The sequence below is a fragment of the Arachis hypogaea genome, chromosome 17, assembly GCF_003086295.3.
Source record: "Arachis hypogaea cultivar Tifrunner chromosome 17, arahy.Tifrunner.gnm2.J5K5, whole genome shotgun sequence".
NCBI lineage: Eukaryota > Viridiplantae > Streptophyta > Magnoliopsida > Fabales > Fabaceae > Arachis > Arachis hypogaea.
Genome location: NC_092052.1, coordinates 67,560,256 through 67,585,667, shown reverse-complemented (window position 1 = coordinate 67,585,667; position 25,412 = coordinate 67,560,256).

The window sequence follows — 25,412 nt, the reverse complement described above, 5'->3', positions numbered from 1 at the left end:
CCATAGAAAAGCCCCACCAAATGTCAACTAAAGATTAAACTAAAAGTGCTAGGTGGGAGACACCCCACCATGGTAAACTCTTTCCATTCTTTGTTATATATCAATGAATGAATTGAGTTGCCATTGTTAGGTAGTTTCTTATTTCATACTTTAGCTACTTTGCTTTTTACTAGGTTACTTGTTAGATTTATGTTTGTTAAATAGTTGTTTTAGATTGTATACTTGAAGTGTAAGTTTGTGTGTCTTGTATTTAATTTTCAAAAACAAAAAGAGTTGTTGTTAAATTTAATTTTGATTGTTTAAATTCTTGTAGATAGGAGAGTGCCATGTTTCTGTTTTCATATGTTAAAAAGAATAGAGGCAGGGACGCGTGCGCACGCTGTACGCGCACGCGTCGATATGTGAATGCAGCCCCATACTCAATTCCAGAGAGTTGTGCAAGTTTGGCACGAACGTTGAGCTTCTCGTGCACTGCGACACTACGCTCAGCGTGCACCTCTCCCACACATAAGCGCACGCACTTCCGCGTCGTAACTTCACCATCCCGCTAGCAATAGACGCTTACGCGTCGCTTGTCCATCCTGCACCCAGCGCGCGCGCACATGGCGCGCATGCGTTGATTCGCGCCCTGCCTCCCCTGTTTTATGCTCTGTTTTCTTTTCTCTTCCTCTCTTTTTCTTTCTTCTTTCTCCTTTCTTCTTCCTTTCTTACTATCTTTTCTCCTCTCTTTTTAAATTTTCACTTCTCATTTTTTCTTATTTTTCAATTTCTTTTATTTGTTGCATTTGCATATTATCATTCATTGCATTTTAATTTGTTTTTTAGCTTGTTCTTATTTCTTTACTAAATTTCTTCTTTAATAGTGGTGTTGAATGCTCTTACTCAATTGTTGAGAATTTCTTGGTTAATCTTGGTGCGTCTAGACTTGTTTGATATTGATGGGTAATGAAATTTCTAATTCAATGCTTAACCTTTGATGATCCTTGTATCCTTTGTGTATTGATATGAGCTTACATGTCTTTCATGACCCACTCTTTCTTGTTTGAACTTGATGCTCGACATGCTCTTCATGTCATTCACTCATGCTTTGGCTTTACTCTTGCATCATGTATTAATTTATATGCCTCAGCTTATATTGCCTTCTCACTCACATGTTATAGCTACCATGTAGTAGAGAACCATGCTCTCATTTGGCACTAGCCCCCGCCTATGTTCTATTTGCTCTGATATCTTGTTGTAGGCTTAATTTTCTTTCTTTTTCTTTCCTTTTAGGTTGGCCACCAAAAGAGGAAAAGGAAAAGCTTCTAAATAGGGACAACAAACAAGTTCACCCGCACAACCTTTTGAAGGAGCTCATCAATTGTAGTAACCCGTCTACCTTAATCTTCTTTGCATGCACCGATGATGGTGCAAATTTCTAAGTGTGGGGAGGTCGTCCGACCGACCTCCATGGGTAAAATTTCTTTCTTTCAACACCAATTCTTGATTTCCTTTGCTAGTTAGTTGTTGCATTGCATAATAGGTTGCATGTTAGTTAGAATTTATACATATTTCACCATTTCTTTTTATGCTAGGACTACTTGGTTAGGGTGATTATTTCTTTACCAAGTAAAATTATTTTTAGAGCACCCTACCAATTTGAAAAAAAAATTGTGACAAACTTGCTTGAAGAATTTATTTTGGAACATGGTTTTCGAGCTAAGAACACAAGCATGGAGTTTGAGCCAAATTGTGTGGTTACATCTTGTAACCACTTATTTCCATTCTTGTGTGCATTGTTCTCTTTCTATGATTGTGATCTTTTGATTTGTTTGATTCTTTATGTCCATTATTCCATGTATACAGCCATTTAAAGGATTGAGGCCATCATTTCATTTAGCTCACTTACCCAAATAGCCTACCTTTCATCAACCATTGCTAGCCAAATTTGAGCCTATTTAATCCTTTTGTTCTTAATTGTAGCACATCACTACCCCTAAGTGAAAAATAATAAATATCCCTTAATTTGGATCTTTGATTAGCTTAGGCTAGTGAAGGTGTGTATCATTGGGTATGAGAAACTTGGAACATTGGTGAGGTAAAAGTCCATTTTGTATTTTGTTGAAAACCATAGGATTGGGTACATGCTTATGCATTAAATATGTAAAACCATATGCATTGATACGTTTGTATATACTTTAGAAAAAAATGATAAAGAAAAAAAACATATATATATATATATATATATATAAAATTAGAAAAAGAAAAAAGAGAAAAAGAAATAAAAAGGGGACAAAAATGCCCCAAAGTAAAGTTCAATAAAAATCAATGCATATGGAATGCGAATTAAAGAGAATGCATGAGTATGTGAAAAAGTGAGAATCATGGGTAGGTAGGTTGTGTATTAGAATTGTATAGGTTGTTATATGTGTTTGGTGAGAGCTTAGGTTAATCAAAGTTCAAATTTCAAGCTCACTTGACCATATGCATCCCACCTTTACCCTAGCCCATTACAACCTATGATAAGTCCTCATGATGAATGTATGCATGCATTGAAAATTGTGATTGTTAGATGAAAGATAAATCTTAGAAGCATGAGTAGAAGAAAATTGAGTGATTGACCCTATACACTTGAGCGATTAGAGCAGATACACGTCTAATAAGGGTTCGATGCTCAATTCCTTGTTCCTGGCTTTCATGAGCTTTCTTCTTGCAAGTCTATTTGAACTTCATTTTGATATTTGAATTGGTAGGATTCATGAATTGTCATATGATCTTAGCCCTACTTGCTTATATATGTTCTTGGAGATTAATTTACATTTAACCAAGTTGTAGAAGCATTTTTCATTTAGTTACATGCATGTAGATAGGTTTATATAGTTTCTTTGTATTGAATAAATGTTCATACCCTTTTTCTTGTCCTTCTCTATTCTTATCATGAGGACATGCTTGGTTTAAGTGTGGGGAGGTTTGATAAACTCCAATTTGTGGTTTATCTTGTGCTTAATTTAGGAGATTTTATCAACTTTTCACACATTTATTAATGAAATAGCATGGTTTGTAATTCTCCCTAATTTTCTGTTTAAGTGTGAAAACATGCTTTTTAGGCCTCAAAATAGCTAAATTTAATTTACTTTAATTCCATTCGATAACTTGATATGTTTTTTAAGTGATTTCAGGTTTAGAAGGCAAAGATTGGATTGAAGGAATGAAGAAAAAAACATGTAAAAATGGAGAACTCATGAAGAAATGAAGGAACCGTAAAGCTGTCAATCCTGACCTCTTTGCACTCAATCGATGATAACTTGAGTTACAGAGGTCCAAATGAGGCGGTTCCAGTTGCGTTGGAAACTAACATCCGGGGCTTTAAAATGATATAAAATTTGCCATAGTTGCTTCGCGTTTAGGGATGCGTATTGCAATGTACGCTACACATCGATGTTGCACGTCGTTCATTTAAGAGAAACTCGTGGCCAGCAATTTCTAGCTCATTTGGGCCAATCCAACTCATTTCTGATGCTATTGAACCCAAGGATTGAAGGGGAAGGATCGAAGAGTCATAGTTTAGTTTTCATCATGTTTAGTTAGAATTCTAGAGAGAGATGCTCTCCTGTCTCTCTAGAATTTGGGTAGTTTAGGTTTAATTTTCTCAAACTAATTTTCAATTCTTTCTTGATTTAGTTTTCCTTCTTAATTTCTTGTATTACATCTTTGCTCTTCTAGTTTTACTTGTTCATTTCCCTTATTTTGTTACTTTTATGTTGATGAACCATTATTGATCTAATTTCTTTTAATGCAATTTCATGTTTCTATGTTTCTTTTATGTTGATCTTGATTGTTATTGTTGAATTCTTGCTTATGTTAGTCATGGGTTTCTTTAATTTTTGCATTTTTTGATGTTTACTTTTCTTGCACACTAGGTGTTTGATAAAATGATTTCATTAGTTTTTGAGTAGTTTTCTTTACTCTTGGCCTAGGCTAAGGGAATTGAGTGACCTTGAGTCATTGGGTCTCATTGAATTGGTGATTTGAGAACCCTTGGTGATCAATTTGATACCCATTGACACTAACCCGCTACTAATCTAATTAGTAGATAGGTTGGAACTTATGGGTTGATGTGATCAAAGTCATTTGACGTACTTCAAGTCTAGGAGTAGATATTACGTACTTAAGGCTTTGGAAGTAGACTTAATGAGCTTGGTTCCTCATAATTATCAATATTTGGTTTGTAGACAACGATGGTGATCTCAATTACCTATTTCTAGCCAAGAGTTCTTTTCCCTTATTTTATTAGTTCTTGTTATTTTACTTTCTTGTCATTTAATTTTTTGCAAAAATATAAAAAATAAACCCTTTGTTCCTTCATAGCCAATAATCATTCATTTCATTGCAATTCCTTGTGAGACGACCCGGAGGTCAAATACTTCGGTTGATTCTTATTTGGGGGTTTGTTATTTGTGACAACCAAATTTTTATTGGGAGGATTGTTTGTTGGTGTAGAACTATACTTGCAATGAGATTTCAATTGTGAAATTCTATACCATCAAAGAATTCTCATTATCAGCAGTACTAACTTAAATCTGTCTGGTACTGTGTGAAAGCAGTAAAAACGATAAAAAAAAACTTAGAAAAATAATTGAAGTTGAAAATCGGGCGCTAATTTTAAAGGTTTGGCCCAAAGTTGGGTCAAATGGGCCAAAAACGCTAACAGGTTAGACCAGGTCCAAGTTTGGCTCAAGTCCAACATATAAAAGGCTAACCTAATGAGCATTCAGGTCATAACACACACTCAAATACAAGTGTGCAGCTGGGAAGTGAGAGGGGAGAGCAAGAAACCAAAAACACTATTCACCATCACATTCAATCGATCATATCTTGAAGTACGGTGATCCGATTCGAGTGCCGTCAGTGGCTACGTAAAGCTCTCGCTGAGCCTGCCACTTATAGCTAGGTATTATGGTAAGATTTCGAAAATCTATACCCAGTTCTCAGCCCATGTGAATTTCAAAATTTTGGGTTTTAGTTTGAGTGGATTTTTGTGATTTTGGGTTTTTAGGTACACTCTAGCACTTGGTTTCTATTGGGTTTTGTCCTAATCAACTAACGATAAGGTAAGCTTGCTCTTATTCCTTGTGAAATTGTGTATTTAGGAACCCTAGGTATTGATTTGTGGTAAATTATGTTTATAGCTTGGAACATTTGATTGTTGATGCTTGTTGGAGTTGATTGGTGGATTGTTTGATGCTTGGAGGCTTGATTTGGAATCAAATTTAGTGTGTGGTGCATATTGTGAATCGGCCAAGGTATGATTTTGATTTTTCTATGCAATATGTAATATTTCTGGACACTTAGGCTAGTGGACCACAGGGTAGGTGATGGTCACGGATACCGTCGGCAAGGAATTTCACAAGATTTTTCGCGTTGCAAGTATAGTCCTCAACCAACAAATAATCCGCGAATCAAATTTAGAAGAAATTGGTTGTCACAAGTTCAACCCCAATAAAGTAACCGAAGTATTCAAACCTCGGGTCGTCTCACAAGGAATGGGCAAACATGTGCTTCAACATTGGTTACAATTCCGGGGTTGCAAGTCATGAGCAAGAAATTAAACTAGGAATCTTAATAAGCAAGTAATCTTGAAATGCAAGAAACTAATTCAAATAACTAAAGCAAGAAGTGAGCAATTCTAAACTAATAAGATAACTTCCAATATAATTCTACTCTAAAACTAAACAAATAACTATAACTGAGACAAAGCAATTAGGATTTTTGGGTTTTCAAATATGAATGATAAAAGCAACTCTTGGCTAAGCATGGGAATTGAGATCGCCATCCTTGTCTCCATATCAAACATTGACAATTATGAGGTACCAACCCACTAAGTCTACTTCTCAAAAGCCTTAAGTACGTATTGTCTACTCCTAGGCTTGAAGTACGTTAAATAGGTTTGATCACATTAACCCATAAGTCCCAACCTATCTACTAATTAGATTAGTAGTGGATTAGTGTCAATGGGTATCAAATTGATCACCTAGGGTTCTCAAATCACCAATTCAATGAGACCCAATGACTCAAGGTCACTCAATTCCCTTAGCTTATGCCAAGAGTAAAGAAAACTACTCCATAATCAAAGGAAACATTTCATCAAACACATGGTAAGCGTTACTAAAAGACATTTCCAAAGTGCAATTAAATTAAAATTAGCAAGTACCCACTAACAATTATCAACATACAATCACTCAAACAACACAATTAACTATGAAAATCATCAATGTAACATTAGCAATTCAAGATTCACAAGATTCATGAAATGGGTATAAAATGACAATGACAAGAAAACATAAATCTAACACAAGATCTAAACAAAATTATGCTAAGGAATTCAAATTAAGCAATCAAAACTAGTAATTAACAAGATCTAATTCAGAATTCAACAAGGGAAGATCAATAAAAACTAGATCAAGAGAGGAACAAGGGTTTCTCTCTCTAGAAGAACAAAAACCAAAAACTAGCTAAAAATTGTGTCTAAGTGTAAATGAATGATCCCCCTTTCCCCTAGCATCCTTGGGTCTTTTCTATGCAGAACCAGCTTGAATTTGGGCCTCTTGAGCCTCAGAAATTGCCAGGCACGATTTCCTTTAATGAGGTCACGTGCAGCTCGTCGCACGTGCGCGCCATGTGTGCGTGCGCGCCGATTGATTTTCTGATACACGCGCGCGCGCCATGTACGCGTGCGCGCCGATGTGGATTTCCCTAATCTTCACGGGTGCGTCGATCTTTGCGCGCCACTTCCAGCTGTCCTCATCCACGTGTGCACGCGAGGTGCACATGTGCGCCCCTGCTGAAGTTCCCAAAATCTAAATCTTCATGTTCCTTCCTCTTGTACATGCTTCTTTTCTCTCTTCTAGGCCATTTTTGCCCTATAAATTCTGAAATCACTCAACAAATACGTCACGGCATCGAACCCTCACCGGAAGTGTATCCGCTCTATTCGCTCGAGTGCATAGGGTTCGTCACTCAATCCTCTCCTAATCAAGCTTTCCAAGATTTGTCTTTCATTTAACAATCAATAATTACTTAATGCATGCTTACAAGTATCATGAGGTCTTATTCATGGGTTGTAACAGGGCTAGGGTGAAGGTAAGGATGTATATGGTCAAGTGAGCTTAAAATTTGAATCCTTGATTAACCTAAGATCCCACTAGACACATAGAACAACCTATACAACTATAATACAATGCCTAGCTACCCATGGGTTTCACTTTTTCTTTGCATACTCATGCATTCTTTTCAATTCACATCCCATATGCATTGTTATTATTACTTTGTCTTAGGGCATTTTTGTCCCCTTTCATTGCTTTCTCCTCTTTTTTTTTTCTATTTTTGTTTCTTCTATATATTTTTTTTTTCTGTTTCTTTTTCTTACATACTCATTGTTCATACCCTGGGTCGAGCTGTCCGACCCGGGATGTTTAGTGACAAGGCAACCAACCTCTTCAGGTCAGACTATCTGACCTCTTCTCAAAGAGCTCGGCCAAATTGCCAGGAAAGCCCAATAAAGGCCCTGATAGAGGAACACAACCCAAATCCAAAGGCAGCCCAAGCCTATAGAGATAAAGGCGGTTCCCTTGAAGATAAGATGACTTCACTCAAAGATAAGATAAGATAAGATAACTACCTTATCCCCAGAAAGGTCATCCTCTACTATTATAAATACACTGGAGTACCTAGGTATAACTCATACTCTGATTCTACTAAAAATCTGCTTAATACCCTTGCTAACTTAAGCAACGGAGTGCCTTGCAGGTACCACCACCCTCCGGTGACAAAGGATCAGCAGCCAGCCAGTCAAACAAATTGGACACGACAGCCTCGGCCACCACCCACAAGTCAGACACGTCGCCTCTAACCAGCACAGAAGATCTCATCCGAGATCGACCTACAGTTTCAGGTAACCCTCGGAACATTGGCGCCATTGCCGAGGAACCTGGAAGTCATCCCATCACCATGGCGGACGACCATGACAACGATCACGACTCTGATCTAGAAGACCAGACGCTGCATAAAAATGTGGACACCACACCAAAAGATATTCCTCAACCTAACAACGACAAGAATTCACCAAATACGGGAGCCATGGAGGCACTTCAAGATCGCTTAAAACAGATCAAAAAAGAAGTGGAGCATCAACGAAAAGATGAGAGAGACTTACAAAGGGAAGTTAGGCGACGCTGCGAGCTAGAGGACAAACTCCTAAAACTCAAAACAGATCTCAAGGCCAAAAATACCCGATCCGGTCACGAATACGACTCCCGTAAAGACCAAGACACATTCACCAAAGAGATCATGAGGACCAAAATCCCAAAGGACTTCAAACTTCCCGACATGACTTTATATGATGGCACAGCAGATCCCGGCCATCATCTCAGTAATTTTAGAAGTAGAATGTACCTCACCGACGCCTCAGATGCAGTTCGCTGCAAAGCCTTCCCAACTACTTTAACGAAGACAGCAATTAAATGGTTCGACAATCTACCCCCTAGGTCCATCTCAAGCTTCGACGACTTAGCCAAGAAGTTTTTGGCCAGATTCTCCATCCAAAAAGACAAAGCTAAGCACACCCCAAGTCTATTAGGAATCAAGCAAAGAGATCGGGAAAGTCTCCGCAGCTACATGGAAAGATTCAACAAAGCATGTCTGGACATACAAAGTCTACCAACAGAGGCCGCCATTATGGGTCTCATCAATGGCTTACGAGAGGGACCTTTTAGCCAATCTATATCGAAAAAACACCCCACATCTCTGAACAAAGTACAAGAACGAGCAGAAAAGTACATCAACATGGAGGAAAACTCTCGACTGGGAGAGACCTCAAAATCTGGATTCTCCTACTCCTCCCGAGATAAGAACAAAGAGTCCAAAAAGAAAGAAGATCAACAGGGGGAAAAATCATCAAATACCATAATTACACCCCTCTTCGGGTGTCCCTTGTGGATCTCTATAGGGAAGTATGCCATACTGAAAAAATACCCCCAGCTCGACCACTCAAAAGCAAAAAGGGAGGAGGAAATCGGGCTGAATATTGCGAATACCATCGAATCCATGGACATTCCACCAATGAATGCTTCGACTTAAAAAATGTCATAGAAAAACTAGTAAGAGAAGGGAAATTAGATCGGTACCTAGCCAGCCGAGTCGATGAGCAAAGAAAGAGAAGAAGGGACGAAGATGTTCAACGAACTGAACGATCACCTCACACACCAGAGAGACACGTCCACATGATACAAGGAAGATTACGAGAGGAGGAATCTCCAAATCATCCCACAAAAGATACCTTAAAGAAGTATATCATGTTGAGGGAAAAGAAGAAACACCCGACATCCCCACAATTACTTTTACTAAGGAGGACGCAGCGGGCATCATCTCAGGACACGACGACCCCATGGTCATCACTATCATATTGGCCAACGCAAATCTCCACCTCACACTGGTCGACCAGGGAAGCTCAGCCGACATCTTGTTCAAAACTGCCTTCAACAAACTCGGTCTGGAAGAAAAAGAACTCAGAGCATATCCGACCAGCCTGTTCGGACTGGGAGACACTCCAATCCAACCACTCGGGTACATCTCACTACACACAACCTTTGGAAAAGGAAACCAGTCAAGAATGCTCAAAATAGACTACATCGTGGTCGATGTAAGTTCAGCCTACAATGCCTTAATAGGTCGGACAACATTAAATCAGCTCGACGCAGTAGTCTCGACTCCACATCTATGCATGAAGTTTCCAACCGTAGAAGGAATAGCTACAATAAAAGCATATCAGAAGACGGCGCGCCGCTGTTATAACGAAAGTCTAAACCTTAGAGGAATAGGAGAAGAATTCCACACCATCAAACTCGGTGGAGTTCAAGGGCGGGAAGAACTCCGTCCGTAACCCGAAGGTGAAGTAGAAAAAGTTCAGATCGGAGATGTCCCAGACAAAACGACCAATATTAGCACGATCTTAACAGGGGACATGAAGGAATCACTCGTACAATTCTTACGAGATAATGTCGACCTCTTTGCATGGAAGGCCGCAGACATGCCGGGCATAGACCCTAAGTTAATGTGCCACAAGCTGGCGGTTTACCCAGGATCTTGACCAGTACAGCAGAGGCGTAGAAAGCTCGGACCAGAACGATCCCAAACTGTGGAAGAGCAGGTACAAGCTCTACTAGAGGCAGGATTCATATGAGAAGTCAAGTATCCACTATGGCTAGCTAATGTCGTCTTGGTGAGAAAATCAAATGGGAAGTGGCAGATGTGCACCGACTACACTGATCTTAACAAAGCCTGCCCAAAGGATCCATATCCACTTTCAAGTATCGACGCTCTGGTGGATGCCTCCTCCAGATACAAATATCTCTCGTTTATGGACTCCTACTCAGGATACAACCAAATCCTGATGTACCCACCTGATCAAGAAAAAACTTCATTTCTAACCCCAAAAGCAAACTATTGCTACGTCGTCATGCCTTTCGGACTCAAAAATGCAGGAGCTACTTATCAAAGATTAATGAATAAGGTCTTTGTAGACCACATCGGAAAAATCATGGAGGTCTACGTAGACGACATGTTAATAAAGACACAAAGTGAAGAGACGTTACTGTCCGACCTTACCCAAGTATTCGACACTCTAAGAAGAGATGGCATGCGGCTTAACCCGGCAAAATGCACCTTCGCAGTAAAAGCTGGTAAATTCTTGGGTTTTATGCTCACACAAAGAGGAATCGAAGCAAATCCGGATAAATGCCGGGCCATACTTGACATGAAGATCCCGTCTTACGTCAAAGAGGTACAACAACTCAATGGAAGATTAGCAACCTTGTCCAGATTTCTAGCTGGATCAGCAATAAGATCCATCCCCCTCTATGCCACTCTAAGGAAGGGAAAGAAGTTCGAATAGACAACGGAGTACGAGCAAGCCTTCTGTTCATACCCTGGGTCGAGTTACCCGACCCGGGATGATTGGCGACAAAGCGACCGACCTCTTCAGGTCAGACTACCCGACCTCTTCTAAAGAGCTCGGCCAAATCGATAGGAAAGCCCAATAAAGGGCCCAAATAGAGGAACACGACCCAAATCCAAAGGCAATCCCAGCCTATAGAGATAAAGGCGGTTCCCTTAAAAATAAGCTGACTTCATCCAAAACAGGATAAGATAAGATAAGATAACTAACTTATCTTATCAGAAAGGTCAGCCCCCACTACTATAAATACACTGGAGCACCCAGGTATAACTCATACTTTGATTCTACATAAAACCTGCTTAATACCCGTGCTAACTTAAGCATCGGAGTCTCTTGCAGGTACCCCCCACCCTTCGATGACCAAGGATCAGCAGTGCTGCAAATCCAACAAAGTCGGATATAACAGCTCCGGCAGTCATCAGCCAGCCGGACACGTTATCTCCGACCAGTATAGAAGATCTCGTCCGAGATCGACCTCCAGTTTCAGGTAACCCCCGGAACATTGGCGCCGTTGCTGGGGAACCTGGAAGTCATCCCACCACCATGGTGGACGGCCATGACAATGACCACGATTCAAATCTAGAAAACAGAACGCCGCACAAAAATGCGGACACCACACTGAAAGACACCCCGGAATCCAACGGAGACAAAAATTCATCAAATCCGGGAGCAATAGAGGCGCTTCAAGATCGCTTGAAACAACTTGAGAAAGAAACCCAACAACAACGAGAAATCGGAAAGGATCTACAAAGAGAGGTACGACGACGTCGGGAATTGGAAGAAAAACTACAGCAATTAGAAGCCGATCTCAAATCGAAAACTCCTCAGACTACTCCTGAGGAAAATTCACGCAAAGAACAAGATCCATTCACTAGGGAAATTATGAAAACCAAAATTCCAAAAGACTTCAAACTCCCGGATATGATTTTGTACGATGGCACCACAGATCCCAACCATCATCTCAGCAATTTCAGAAGCCGAATGTACCTTACCGACGCCTCAGATGCCATTCGCTGCAAAGCTTTTCCAACAACCCTCACGAAAACAGCGATCAGATGGTTCGACAACTTACCTCCAAAGTCCATCTCAAACTTTGACGACCTGGCCAAAAAGTTCCTGGCCAGATTCTCCATCCAGAAGGATAAGGCCAAGCACGCACCCAGTTTACTAGGGATCAAGCAAGGAGATCGGAAGAGTCTCCGCAACTACATAGAAAGATTCAACAAAACATGCATGGACATACAAAGTTTACCAACAGAGGCCGCCATCATGGGACTCATCAATGGCCTACGAGAGGGACCTTTTAGCCAATCTATATCAAAGAAGTACCCCACATCCTTAGACGAAGTACAGGAGCGAGCGGAAAAATACATCAACATGGAAGAGAATGCTCGGTTGGGAGAAACCTCAAAATCTGGGGCCTCCTACCGAGACAAAGACAAGGAATCCAAAAGGAAAGAAGATCGACAAGGGGAGAAAATAAAAAAATACCATAATTACACCCCTCTCAGAGTATCCCTGGTCGATGTATACAAAGAGGTCTGCCATACGGAGAAAATTCGCCCAGCACAGCCACTCAAAGGCAAAAGAGGAGGAGGAAATCGGAAGGAATATTGTGAATACCACCGAGTTCGAGGGCACTCCACCAACGAGTGCTTCGACTTAAAGAATATCATAGAAAAATTGGTGAGAGAAGGAAGATTAGATCGCTTTCTGGATACCCGAGATGATGACCAAAGAAAGAGACGAAGGGACGAAGATGACGGACGAGCTGAGCGATCACTTCGGACACCAGAAAGACACGTCCACATGATACACGGGGGATTCGTAGGAGGCGAGATCTCCAAATCATCCCGAAAAAGATACCTCAAAGAAGTATATCATGTCGAGGGAAAGGAGGAAGCACCCGACATCCCTGCAATAACATTCACTAAAGAGGACGCATCCGGCATCATCTCGGGACACGACGACCCCATGGTCATCACTATCATACTGGCAAACGCCAATCTACACCGCACATTAGTAGACCAAGGGAGTTCTGCCGACATCTTATTCAAAACAGCCTTCGACAAACTCGGTTTAGAAGACAAGGAGCTTAAGGCATATTCAAACAGTCTGTTTGGATCGGGAGATACCCCGGTACAACCATTAGGATACATATCACTGCATACAACCTTCGGAAAAGGGAACTAATCTAGGACCCTCAAAATAGACTACATTGTGGTCGACGTAAGTTCAGCCTACAATGCTCTAATAGGTCGGACAACACTCAATCAACTCGGCGCAATAGTCTCGACCCTACATCTATGCATGAAATTCCCAACTACAGAAGGGATAGCTACAATAAAAGCAGATCAAAAGATGGCGCGCTGCTGTTACAACGAAAGTCTAAACCTCAGAGGCAGAGGAGAAGAGTTTCATACAATCGAGCTTGGCGAAGCGCAGTGACGAGAGGAACTCCGTCCGCAGCCAGAAGGCGAGATAGAGAAGGTTCAGATCGGAGACAACTCGGACAAAATAACTAATATCGGAACAATCCTAAAAAGAGACTCAAAAGAATTACTGATACAATTCTTATGCGATAATGTCGATCTATTCGTATGGAAAGTCGCAGACATGCCAGGCATAGACCCCAAGCTAATGTGCCACAAGTTGGCGGTCTATCCAGGATCTCGGCCGGTGCAGTAGAGACGAAGAAAACTGGGACCGGAGCGATCCCAAGCTGTAGAAGAGCAGGTACAGGCACTACTGAAGGCAGGATTCATAAGAGAAGTCAAGTATCCACTATGGTTAGCCAATGTCGTCTTGGTGAAAAAATCAAATGGGAAGTGGCGAATGTGTACTGACTACACCGACCTCAACAAAACCTGCCCAAAAGATCCTTACCCACTCCCAAGTATCGACGCTCTGGTAGATGCCTCCTCCAGATATAGATACCTCTCGTTTATGGACGCATACTCAGGATACAACCAAATCCCCATGCTTGCAGTGAACGAGCAGAAAATTGCCGATTAAGAATTTATAAATAGAACAGCGTTGTAAGTACAGTTCTTAACCGACGAAAATTCCGCTTATCAATTTAAAAGGGGTTGTCACAAATTTAGAATAAAAATACTGGAAGTAGAAATCCCAGGTCGTCTCCCAACGAGTTGACAAAAGAATGCTATTTTATCAGTCAAGAATTTTCCGAAAAATTTTAAGAGTTGGAGAACAAAAAAAAATAAATGATTGTGATTTAAAGCAAAGAAAATTGGCAAGAGAATTTATATAATCAAAATAAAAAACCTTGACCGGGGGAAGATTAGTCAGAAGTTCTATCCATGTTGAATTTTCCTAAGTGTAATAGCAAGAGGTTGTTGTTTTCACTTAGTTAACCCTTACCGAATAAAGGAAAGTCAAGTGATTGAGCTAAATCTTACTCGCAAGTCCTAATCCTCTCCTATGGAAGGGTTAGCATTAGTAAATAGAGAGTTAGCCAACAACTTCCAATCAAGATTGATACTTGAGTATTCCAACTCAAGGGTCTCCTCTTAATCAACCCCCAATTCAAGTAGGGAGTCTACTCCATTGACATGAATACAACGTTCACAGACATATAAGAAGAAGACATGATAAATTAAATAAAATAGGAACTGAAAATTAATTAAAGGTAAAAGTAATTCTTTGCATTAATAAATCCTAAAATCATAAACATACGTATCTGAACAGGTTTAATGGGCAATTAAAAGAGTAAAGGAATAAGGAAACAAACTAGAATAATGGCAACTTCAATGGAGGTAGTAACTCTTCTCAATATGCAAAGCAAAAGCATCAAAAGCATAAAAGCTAGAATCTAAGAATATGAAGAACCCTAGAGGAAGTAGTGATTTTTTCTCTCTAAGATTCAAAGCTCAAAACTAAAAACTATGCGAATGAGAATGTGTGTTGAGTCTCTACTTGTCCCCTGGCTCTAGTCTGTGTTTCTGGGCCGAAAACTAGGTCCAAACTCAGCCCAAAATTTCCCCCAGCATTTTCTGCGATTTCTGCAGGTAGCGCATGTCACGCGTACGCGTCAGTCACGCATACGCGTCGCTGGTCATCTTCGCGTGTCATGCGTACGCGTCAGGTACGCGCACGTGTCGCCATGCAAACTCCAATTCATGCGCACGCGTGAGCCATGCGTGCGCGTCGCTTCTCACTGATTGTCTCCTTTATTTCTTGTGCTCCTTCCATTTTTGCAGGCTTCCTCTCCATCTTTTAAGTCATTCCTGCCCTATAAAGCCTAAAAATACTTAACACACGGATCACGGCATCAAATGGTATAAAGGGGGATTAAAAATATATAATTTAAAGGCTTAGGAAGCAAGTTTTGAACCATAGAATAAAATTGGGAAGGGCTTGTAATATCATACAATTTATATGAGTAAGTGTGTAAAGACTTAATAAAAACCACTCAAATTAGCACAAGATAAACCATAAAATAGTGGTTTATCAATCTCCCCACAATTAAACATTAGCATGTCCTCATGCTAAGCTCAAGGAGACAAAGGAATGAATGGGAGAAAGTAAGACTCATGAGATGCAACCTATGAATGCGAATGCAACTATATGCTAAGATGTTTCTGTCTTACTTGGTTAAAAGTAAACAAGTTCTCCAAGACAAACATAAATCAAATTTCACTAATTCAAATCACACAATAAAAGACAAGTAAACTTGTAAGAAGACAGCTCATGAAAGCAGGGAACATAGAATCAAGCATTGAACCCTCACTGGTAGTGTATATGCACTCTAATCGCTCAGGTGTCTAGGGTTAATCACTCTACTCTTCTCTAGTCATGCTTTCTAAAACTTTGTTCTTCATCTAACCAATCAACAAATATTTAGTATACCGATGCAAACATCATGAGGTCTTTTCAAGGTTGTAATGGGGCTAAGGTAAGGGTGAGGATATATGTATGGCCAAGTGAGCTATAATATGAATCTTTGACTAACCTAAGCTCTCACCTAACACACACACACTCTATGTAATCCTAAATTCATGCCTAGCTACCCAAAATACGCACTTTTGTATATTTCACATACTCATATACCAAATTTTCCTTAATTTTACCACATATGCATTGATCTTTTATTAAACTTAGCGTTGGGGTAATTTTGTCCCCTTATTTTTTTTTTTTAAAACTTGAAAGCAGACATAACATATCAATGCACATGGTTTTTTTTTTTAATTTTATTTTTCTGGTCTCACATAAGTAGGTACCCAAATTCCCAATATTTAGATAAAGTAGAAACATAGCACATTCCCATTAACCCAGGTTCCCACAATTTCCCACACTTAATTGATACACAATTTCTATCTTAAGCTAACCAAAGATTCAATCGGGGTAATTACTTGTTTTTCTGTTTAAGGCTAGTGATGTGGTAAAATATAGAACAAAGGGGATTAAAAAGCTCAAGGTGGCAAACACAGATAATTGAAATGGTAGGATGTTTGGGATAAGTGAGCTGATAACAAATGATGGCCTCAGTCATATGTATGCATGCAATTACACTAAACAATGGACATATAGAATGGAACAAAGTAAAGATTGCAATCATAGATAAGAAAACACACAAGAATAAAATATTATGGTTAAATAATGTATCCATATAATTAAGCTCAAAATCTCACAGGTTGTGTGTTTTTAGCTATAAACTATGTTCCAAATGACAATCTTCAAACAAGTTTAACACAAATTTTCAATTTAAATTAGTGAAACATTGCAAAACAAGTTCTTGAAAAGAAACTTAGTGCTTTAACCAAGCAAAACATACATGCAAACAATTATTACCATGCATTCTATCCTATCTAACAAAAGAAAAAGTCAAATGTTGGTGTTAAGAGAGAGAGAAGTTACCTCCGGAAGACAGGGACTGACCTCCCCACACTTAAGGCTTGGCACGGTCCTCCGTGCCATCAGTAAGAAGCAAGGTAGGGCTGGAAGCATCACCTCCGTTGTCTGGTTTGCCCTGGCTTCCTGTGCTACTAGATGAAAGAGAGTCCGGGGTGTCCTTCTGTTCTGGAGGTGGGTGAGTACCAACTATGAGGTCCTTCAGGTAGTTTTATTGGCGCTTGTTACAGTGCTCCATTTGCTCCATCCACCGGTCTTGCCGGTCGAACCTCTCAAGGATCTGAAGGAACATCTAATGGATGGATGGTGCTTGTGGTGTGGATGATGAGGGAAGAGGAGAAGGAGGAGTATCCAAAGATGGGCCAGCAGGCCTGGGATGCGTGAGCATCTTTCCTATCTTTTGCTAGTGAATTTGCATTTAATTTGTTGAGTTTAATTAAGAATTAATTATCTTTTAGCCACTATGGATGCTACTTTGAGTCTTGTAGAATTCTGTTTATTTTAGGTAGCATTTAGTTGGATTTGATGGAGCTTCTGCAGAAAAGAGAAGAAGGCTATATAGGGCAGGAATGGCTTAAAGGATGGAGAGGAAACTTGCCCAAATGGAATCAGCACAAGAATTAAAAGAGATGACCAGCGAGGGTGACGCTTGTGCGTACCTAACGCGTGCGCGTGATTTGGAGATTTGCACAGCGACACGTGCACGTACCTGACGCGTACGCGTGACTGACGCATACGCGTGACATGCGCCACGTGTAGAAAACGCAGAAAACGCTGATTTCAATTCTGATTTAAACTTTTATTTTAAAATAGGAAAAGATATTATTTTAGTTTTAGAAAATAGATTTTAAATTAATTAAGATTAGATATAAAAGAAAAAAAGAAACTTTTCTTCGGGGATGCCAACATTAGTTCACTTTTCATTCCACCTCAGCCCAATTTACAGTACTAGTTTTCCACTCTGAACCATGAGCAACTAAACCTCCACTGTTAAGGTTAAGAGCTCTGTCTATTGTATGGATTGATACTATTATTTTTCTATTTTAATTTATGTATTGATTTATATTTCAGGAATTGTTTTCGTTCTTTATTTTATGAATTTGGGTGGAACGGAAGATGACCCTCTTTCTAATTGAATTCTTGTATAACTTGGAAAAGCTCTTTACTTGAACAACAGCTTGAAAAAATTTCACCTAAATTCTAATTATCTGGACTTAACGGAATACGTGACATATAATCCTCTTATATTTTGGTAATTAGGATTTTTGTGGCATATAAACTAGAATTAAACTTCACCCCCTAATTGGAATTAATTGATCAAGGAATTGGCGGTTGATGAAAGTTAGAGGAGACTAGAAAGGTCTAAGGAATTAGGGTATAATCACATATAGTCAGCCATGAATTAAATCTTGCATGATTAAAATAGTTAATAAGAAAAGTCAATCCAAAAAATAGATAACTCTGAAGCCTTAACCGTTTCTCCATACATATTTCACAACCTGTTTACTGCTTGCTTTATTAAATTTCTGAATTATTGTTTAATGTTTTTGAACTCTCAAACACTATTTTCTGCTTGTCTAACTAAGTAATTTAATCAACCATTGTTGCTTAGTCCTTCAATCCTCATGGGATCGAACCTCAGTCACCTGAGGTATTACTTGGTACGACCCGGTGCACTTGCCAGTTAGTTTGCGGACATTGCGAATTACAAAGCCATGAATTTTATTCTAAAGGAGTACATTAGGCAACAAGTAAAGAAGCTATTGACTGATGCAAAGTACTACATTTGGGAGGAACCATACCTTTTTAAAAGGTGTTTAGATGGTATCATCTAGAGATGTGTCCCAGATGAAGAAACACAGCAGATTCTTTGGCACTGTCATGGTTCTGATTATGGAGGCCACTTTGGTGGTAAAAGGACAGCTACAAAGGTCCTTCAAAACGGGTTTTACTGGCCGAATCTCTTCAGAGATTCAAGAGCATTTGTGAAGCACTGTGACAGATGTGAAAAAGCCACGAATCTCCCTACCAACCATGAAATGCTACAGCAGGGGATTCTTGAGGTTGAGTTGTTTGATGTGTGGGGTATTGATTTTATGGGACCTTTCCCACCCTCACACTCAAACAACTATATTTTAGTGGCAGTTGATTATGTGTCCAAGTGGGTGGAAGCTGTGGCTCTTCCCACCAATGACGCCAAGGTGGTAATGAGCTTTCTTCAGAGATATATCTTTAGCCGGTTTGGTGTCCCAAGGACACTCATTAGTGATGGAGGAAGTCACTTCTGTAACAGACAGCTGGACTCTCTTCTGCAGAGATATGGAGTCCGTCATAAAGTGGCAACCCCTTATCACCCTCAAACAAGCGGACAGGTTGAAGTTTCCAACAGGGAACTCAAGAGGATTCTAGAGAAGATCATCAGTGTTTAAAGAAAGGACTGGTCTAAGAAGCTTGATGATGCTCTCTGGGCATACCGGACAGTGTACAAGACTCCCACTGGCATGTCCCTTTATCAGTTGGTCTATGGCAAAGCTTGTCACTTACCAGTTGAGCTAGAGCATAAAGCTTACTGGGAAATTAGGTATCTGAATCTTGATTCAGAAGCTGCAGGAATTAAGCGAATGCTTTAGTTGAATGAGCTTGATGAATTCTGATATTCAGCCTATGAGAATGCCAAGCTCTATAAGGAGAGAACCAAGTTATTGCTTGACAAGAAGTTTGCCATCAGATTCTTTGAGCCAGGACAGAGAGTACTTCTATATAATTCAAGTCTCAAACTCTTTCTCGGGAAGCTGAAATCCCAGTGGTCAAGACCGTTTGTGGTTACTAGAGCTTCACCATATGGTCATGTGGAAATACAGGAGGAAAATTCTGACAAAAAATTTACAGTGAATGGCCAGAGGTTGAAGCACTATCTTGGAGGTGAGATTGATCGCCAGAGGTCCGCTCATCTACTGAATTAGCAGAACTGACCGTCAAGCTAGTGACGTTAAAGAAGTGCTTGTCGGGAGGCAACCCGATAATTTCATATCCTTAGTTATTTTTCGTAGTAGTAGTTTTCTTACTTATTTGATTTTTATTGAGTTTTTACTATTTTTCTGATCATGCAGCTATTTTAGAACAGGAACCGAACACTTCAAAAAAAAAGGTGTTCGACGCACAAGCGTCGCTGACGCGTACGCGTCATGCAGGAGTCCAGAACACCAACGAAGTGAACAGAGAGTTGAGCAGGAGTGGCGCTGGAACTATGTTTTGTGCACAAATAGACCCACGCGTATGCGTGCCTCATGCGTGCACGTTGTTTGCGCTTTGAGCCACCCACGCGTGTGCGTCCCTAACACGTACGCGTGACCCTGAAAATCGGTGACAATGAGTGTTTGGGTAGATTGTTGTTATGGCTTGGGGTAGGAATTGTGCTAGAGGCACAAACTTGATCACACGTACGCGTCCCTGACGCGTGCGTGTCCTTTCCACAATTGGCCATCCACGCCTGCGCATGCTTGACGCGCACGCGTTATATGAGAATTTTGGTTCTCAAGCCACGTGAACAGAGAGTTATGAGTGCGCGCGGCCGCCTTCACGCGATTCGCACAAACCAAGGGCATGCGTACGCGTGCCAAACGCTTACGCGTCCCTTGAAATTCGCGCAATCCACACGTACGCGTGCCTTACGCGTACGCGTCGCATGCGACGCCCAATTAAACCACCTCAACGCCTGATTTCAACTCATCCACCCCCTAATCCTAATTCTCTCTTGTTCTTTTATTCTTTTATTCTTCTTTCCTCATACAATTTGTTTTGTTTTCAGTTCTTCTTTGCTTGAGGACAAACAAACCTTTAAGTTTAGTGTTGTCGCTTCGCTGATGGTTTTTCTGTTTAATTCTATGATACCAAAGGGAGACGAATCATCTTCACAGAGGAGCACAGCCTGAAGAATAAAACGGCCCCTAGGATAACTAAGGTGGTTGAATTCCTTTCATTCTATATTCCTTCCCGCTCTTACTATGTTATGTTCCGGTTTTTTGCTATTTTGTCTCGTTTATTGCATGATGCTTTGTTAAATAAATTCCTAGGTTCTAGTTTAGTTCTGTTATTTTCAAATTTCTATTAGTTGCTTTAATTCTGAAAGGTGTCTCATGTATTGCCCACTGAACTTGAAATCAAAAAGAAAGAAGAAAAGATGTAGTGCATGAGAAATTGAGTTTAATTTTTAGAGTAGTCTCATTTATTCAAATATGGTGGTATCTTCTGTGACTCTGAATGCATGACATGAACAGTGCACATTTAAATTTGAATCAAAGAATGTTGATGTACAAGGAATAGGAATTTAGAGAACTATTATGAAGTCTCTACAATAAGTAAAAGTTTAATCCTTGAAGTAAAAGAAACAGCAGAGAAAAAAATAGAAAAAAAGGGGATATAAAAGCAAGGTCCAAGGCTCTGAGCCTCAATGACTAGGGAGGTCAGACATGATTAAAAGCTCAAAGAGTTAGTTCCCTAGTCATATGCTTGTGGTGTTCTTGCGTCAAGTAATCCTTGAGACAAAACATTTAGAGTCGACATCAATTACAATTAGCAGAGTATGCCAAAGGCTTTGAGCACCACTATCTGGGAGTAGCTGAAAAAAAATCAAAACTTCAAAAGAGTTCCCCAGTTAAGTGCTTGTGGTGTTCTTGTGTCAATTAACCCTTGAGACAGAACATTTAGAGTCACGGCTAGGCTCAAGGTGCAAAGCACCAAAGAAAAGAGAATCAAAGGAAATTTGCTGTGTTCAAGGATTAAATTGAGTTACAAGAGATCAGAGAATTCATAATATTATCCGGATTCTAATTCCGAATGACAATGACATCCTTCTGATTCAAAGGAGAGTGAGATGCCAAAACTATTAAAGATTTGCATTTGTAAACCCCACTATAAGAGGAGACATGAGCTTAATCGAACTCTCATTCTCATGCAAATTCACATTCTATGCCTATATTATTTTTGTTGCTTGACGACAAGCAACAATTCAAGTTTAGTGTTGTGATGCGTGAGCATCTTTCCCATCTTTTCCTAGTGAATTTGCATTTAATTTGTTGAGTTTAATTAAGAATTAATTATCTTTTAGCCACTATGGATGCTACTTTGAGTCTTGTGCAATTCTGTTTATTTTAGGTAGCATTTGGTTGGATTTGATGGAGCTTTCGTAGAAAAAGAGAAGAAGGCTATATAGGGCAGGAATGGCTTAAAGGATGGAGAGGAAGCTTGCACAAATGGAATCAGCACAAGAATTAAAAGAGATGACTAGCGAGGGCGACGCGTGTGCGTACCAAACGCGTGCGCGTGATTTGGAGATTTGCACAGCGACGCGTGCGCGTAACTGACGCGTACGCCTGACATGCGCCACGTGCAGAAAATGCAGAAAACACTGATTTCAATTCTGATTTAAACTTTTATTTTAAAATAGGAAAAGATATTATTTTAGTTTTAGAAAATAGATTTTAAATTAATTAGGATTAGGTATAAAAGAAAAAAACAAACTTATCTTCAGGGATGCCAACATTAGTTCACTTTTCGTTCCACCTCAGCCCAATGTACAATCCTAGTTTTCCACTCTGAACCATGAGCAACTAAACCTCCACTGTTAAGGTTAGGAGCTCTGTCTATTGTATGGATTAATACTATTATTTTTCTATTTTAATTTATGTATTGATTTATATTTCAAGAATTGTTTTCGTTCTTTATTTTATGAATTTGGGTGGAACGGAAGTATGACCCTCTTTCTAATTGAGTTCTTGTATAACTTGGAAAAGCTCTTTACTTGAACAACAGCTTGAAAACAAATTCTCCTAAATTCTAATTATTTGGACTTAATGGGATACATGACATATAATCCTCTTATATTTGGGTAATTAGGATTTTTGTGGCATATAAACTAGAATTAAACTTCACCACCTAATTGGAATTAATTGACCAAGGAATTGGCAATTGATAAAAGTTAGAGGAGACTAGAAAGGTCTAAGAAATTAGGGTCTAGTCACATATAGTCTTCCATGAATTAAATCTTGCATGATTAAAATAGTTAATAAGAAAAGTCAATCCGGAAAATAGATAACTCTGAACCCTTAACTGTTTCTCCATACATATTTCACAACCTGTTTACTGCTTGCTTTATTAAATTTCTGAATTATTGTTTAATGCTTTTGAACTCTCAAACACTATTTTCTGCTTGTCTAACTAAGTAATTTAATCAACCATTGTTGCTTAGTCCTTCAATCTTTGTGGGATCGACCCTCACTCACCTGAGGTATTAGTTGGTACGACCCGGGGCACTTGCCAGTTAGTTTGTGGGTTATAAATTCTGCATCAGCCGGCTCATAGAAGGAACTGGTGGCTTGATGTACTTCCCATGTGGGACATACTGGTCGGCTCGAGGGATCATGACCTTCGTGTCTCCTGCCCGATGGGACACACCTGCTACAGAGACTAAATCCGAAACCAAGGTGGGGAAAGGCAGGTTACCCATAATATGTACGTGTCCCATTGCTTGCCGGATGTGTCGGGACGGGTTGAGGGGTTGCTCTGTCATGATGCACCAGAAGAGAACAGCCATGTCTGCTATGAAGGTCGACTCGTGAGTGCTCAGAAAGATATAGTGGGACATAATCTGTGCCCACACGTGAGCCTCCAAGGTAAATGACTGGGCTGAGATGCTCTTGGGTTTTGATCAATGCGGCCCATAGATCCAGGTGCTGCTAGGTTGGGCTATAACTCCAAGGACACTGGCCCAGTCGAACTTATACATCTGGCGCTTAAGAGAGGCTTCTTGATATGCATCCAATCCCTTTGGACTAGGTGGAAGATCCAGTGCTCGCTGTATGGCACTCTCGGAGATAGGGACATGGTGCTGACGAACATAGACAGTCTGCAAGGTAGGCGAGTAGAAGTTGGAGTAGAATTCAACTACCCATGATAAGTTGGCCTCTTGCGGCTGCTTCCTCAAAAATCCCCACTATCTCCTCTCTATTCGGGGCTCCACAAAATCAACAAAGTATGTTGGAACAATAAGTAGATGCTCATTGTTATAGTTCCTCTCGGCTAGGATGGGAAACATCTGTTCGCAGTAGCGGTTAGTGAACCATGTCGAGTCGCGTGCGGGAAAGGCTTTTTCTGCTTCATCAACCTTAATGATCCGCTTTACCTGCTTTGTTGGTGGCTTGACACTGGTAGATGGTAGTACTTTAGCCGGTGTTCGCTTGGTTCCTCTCCTTGCGGATGTCTTGTCAGTGGCCTTCTCTTTTCCTTTCTTGGTACCTACGCCTAAAGAAGAAAGAAAGAGGAAGAATGTGAAATAGAGATAGCTAAAACCAGAAGGGAAAAAATTCCAAGTGATAAGGAATGCCAAAGAGAAGATAATAGCTTAAATACATGGTAGCTACAACATGTAGGTAAGACATCAAATAAGAGCAAATAGGCAATTCATACTAATCAGATGCAAGAGAGTAAAAGTATGCAAGTAATAGGCATGAGAAGCATAACTCAAGCATTAAAAATTAAACGTACCAAATAAAAGAGCACTTAGATGATGACAATTGTGAATGATAGTCCCAATACATGTGGAGTACAAGTGTTGTGAAAAAGGGCATTAACGTATAAGAGTAAAACAAAGTAGAATTCAAAATGCCATAATAGCCTTTTCACAAACACTTGGTGTGCAAGTCAAAATAGGAATGAAAATAATATAATCCAAATGTATATGAGAGCCAAAAGTAAATGTCAATTGTCAAATCACTCCTCATAATATCCACAAGCTCAAGAATAATAAGGTAATACCCAAAGAAAACTCCAATACCAACATAAGAATGCATGAAAAAGAAAGAAAAAAAAAGAAACCATAAATAATGAAGCTAAAAGAAAAATAATTAAATGCAATAATTAAAAGAGAAAGAAAAGAGTAGAGTAGATGGAGGAAAAGAAAAGAAATAATTAGGATTGGAAAAGAATTAGGATTGGGGGAGGGGAGATTTGAAATCAGGCGGTGAATTGGTTAATTGTGCGTCGCATGCGACGCGTACGCTTACAGCACGCGTACGCATGGATTGCGCTAATTCCAAGCGACGCGTAAGCGTCAGGGACACGTACGCGTGATATGGGTTGTGCAAATGGCGCGAAGGAAGCCCCGTGCACGCACAACTCTCTGTTTGTGCTACGCATGGGGCCAAAATCGCATAGGACGCGTGCACGTCCCTGACGTTCACGTGTGGATGGCCATTATGGGAAAATGATGCGCACGCGTCTGAGACGCGTACGCATGATGGGGCTTGTGCTCCCAGCACAGTTCTAGCCCCACACCAATATAACTCTCTGGCCAAACACCATTTACGCCAATTTTCAGGGTCACGTACGCGTGGTCTTGCTTGTGCGCAAGGCACGTATCCAGCACCAGTTCTGCCCAACTCTCTGTTCACTTCTTATTCTCGCAAGCACATATGACGCGTACGCGTCGTGGATGCTCGCGTGTCGTGTGCTTTATTTTTATATGTAGAATGCAAAAAGCAGCATGCAGATGAGT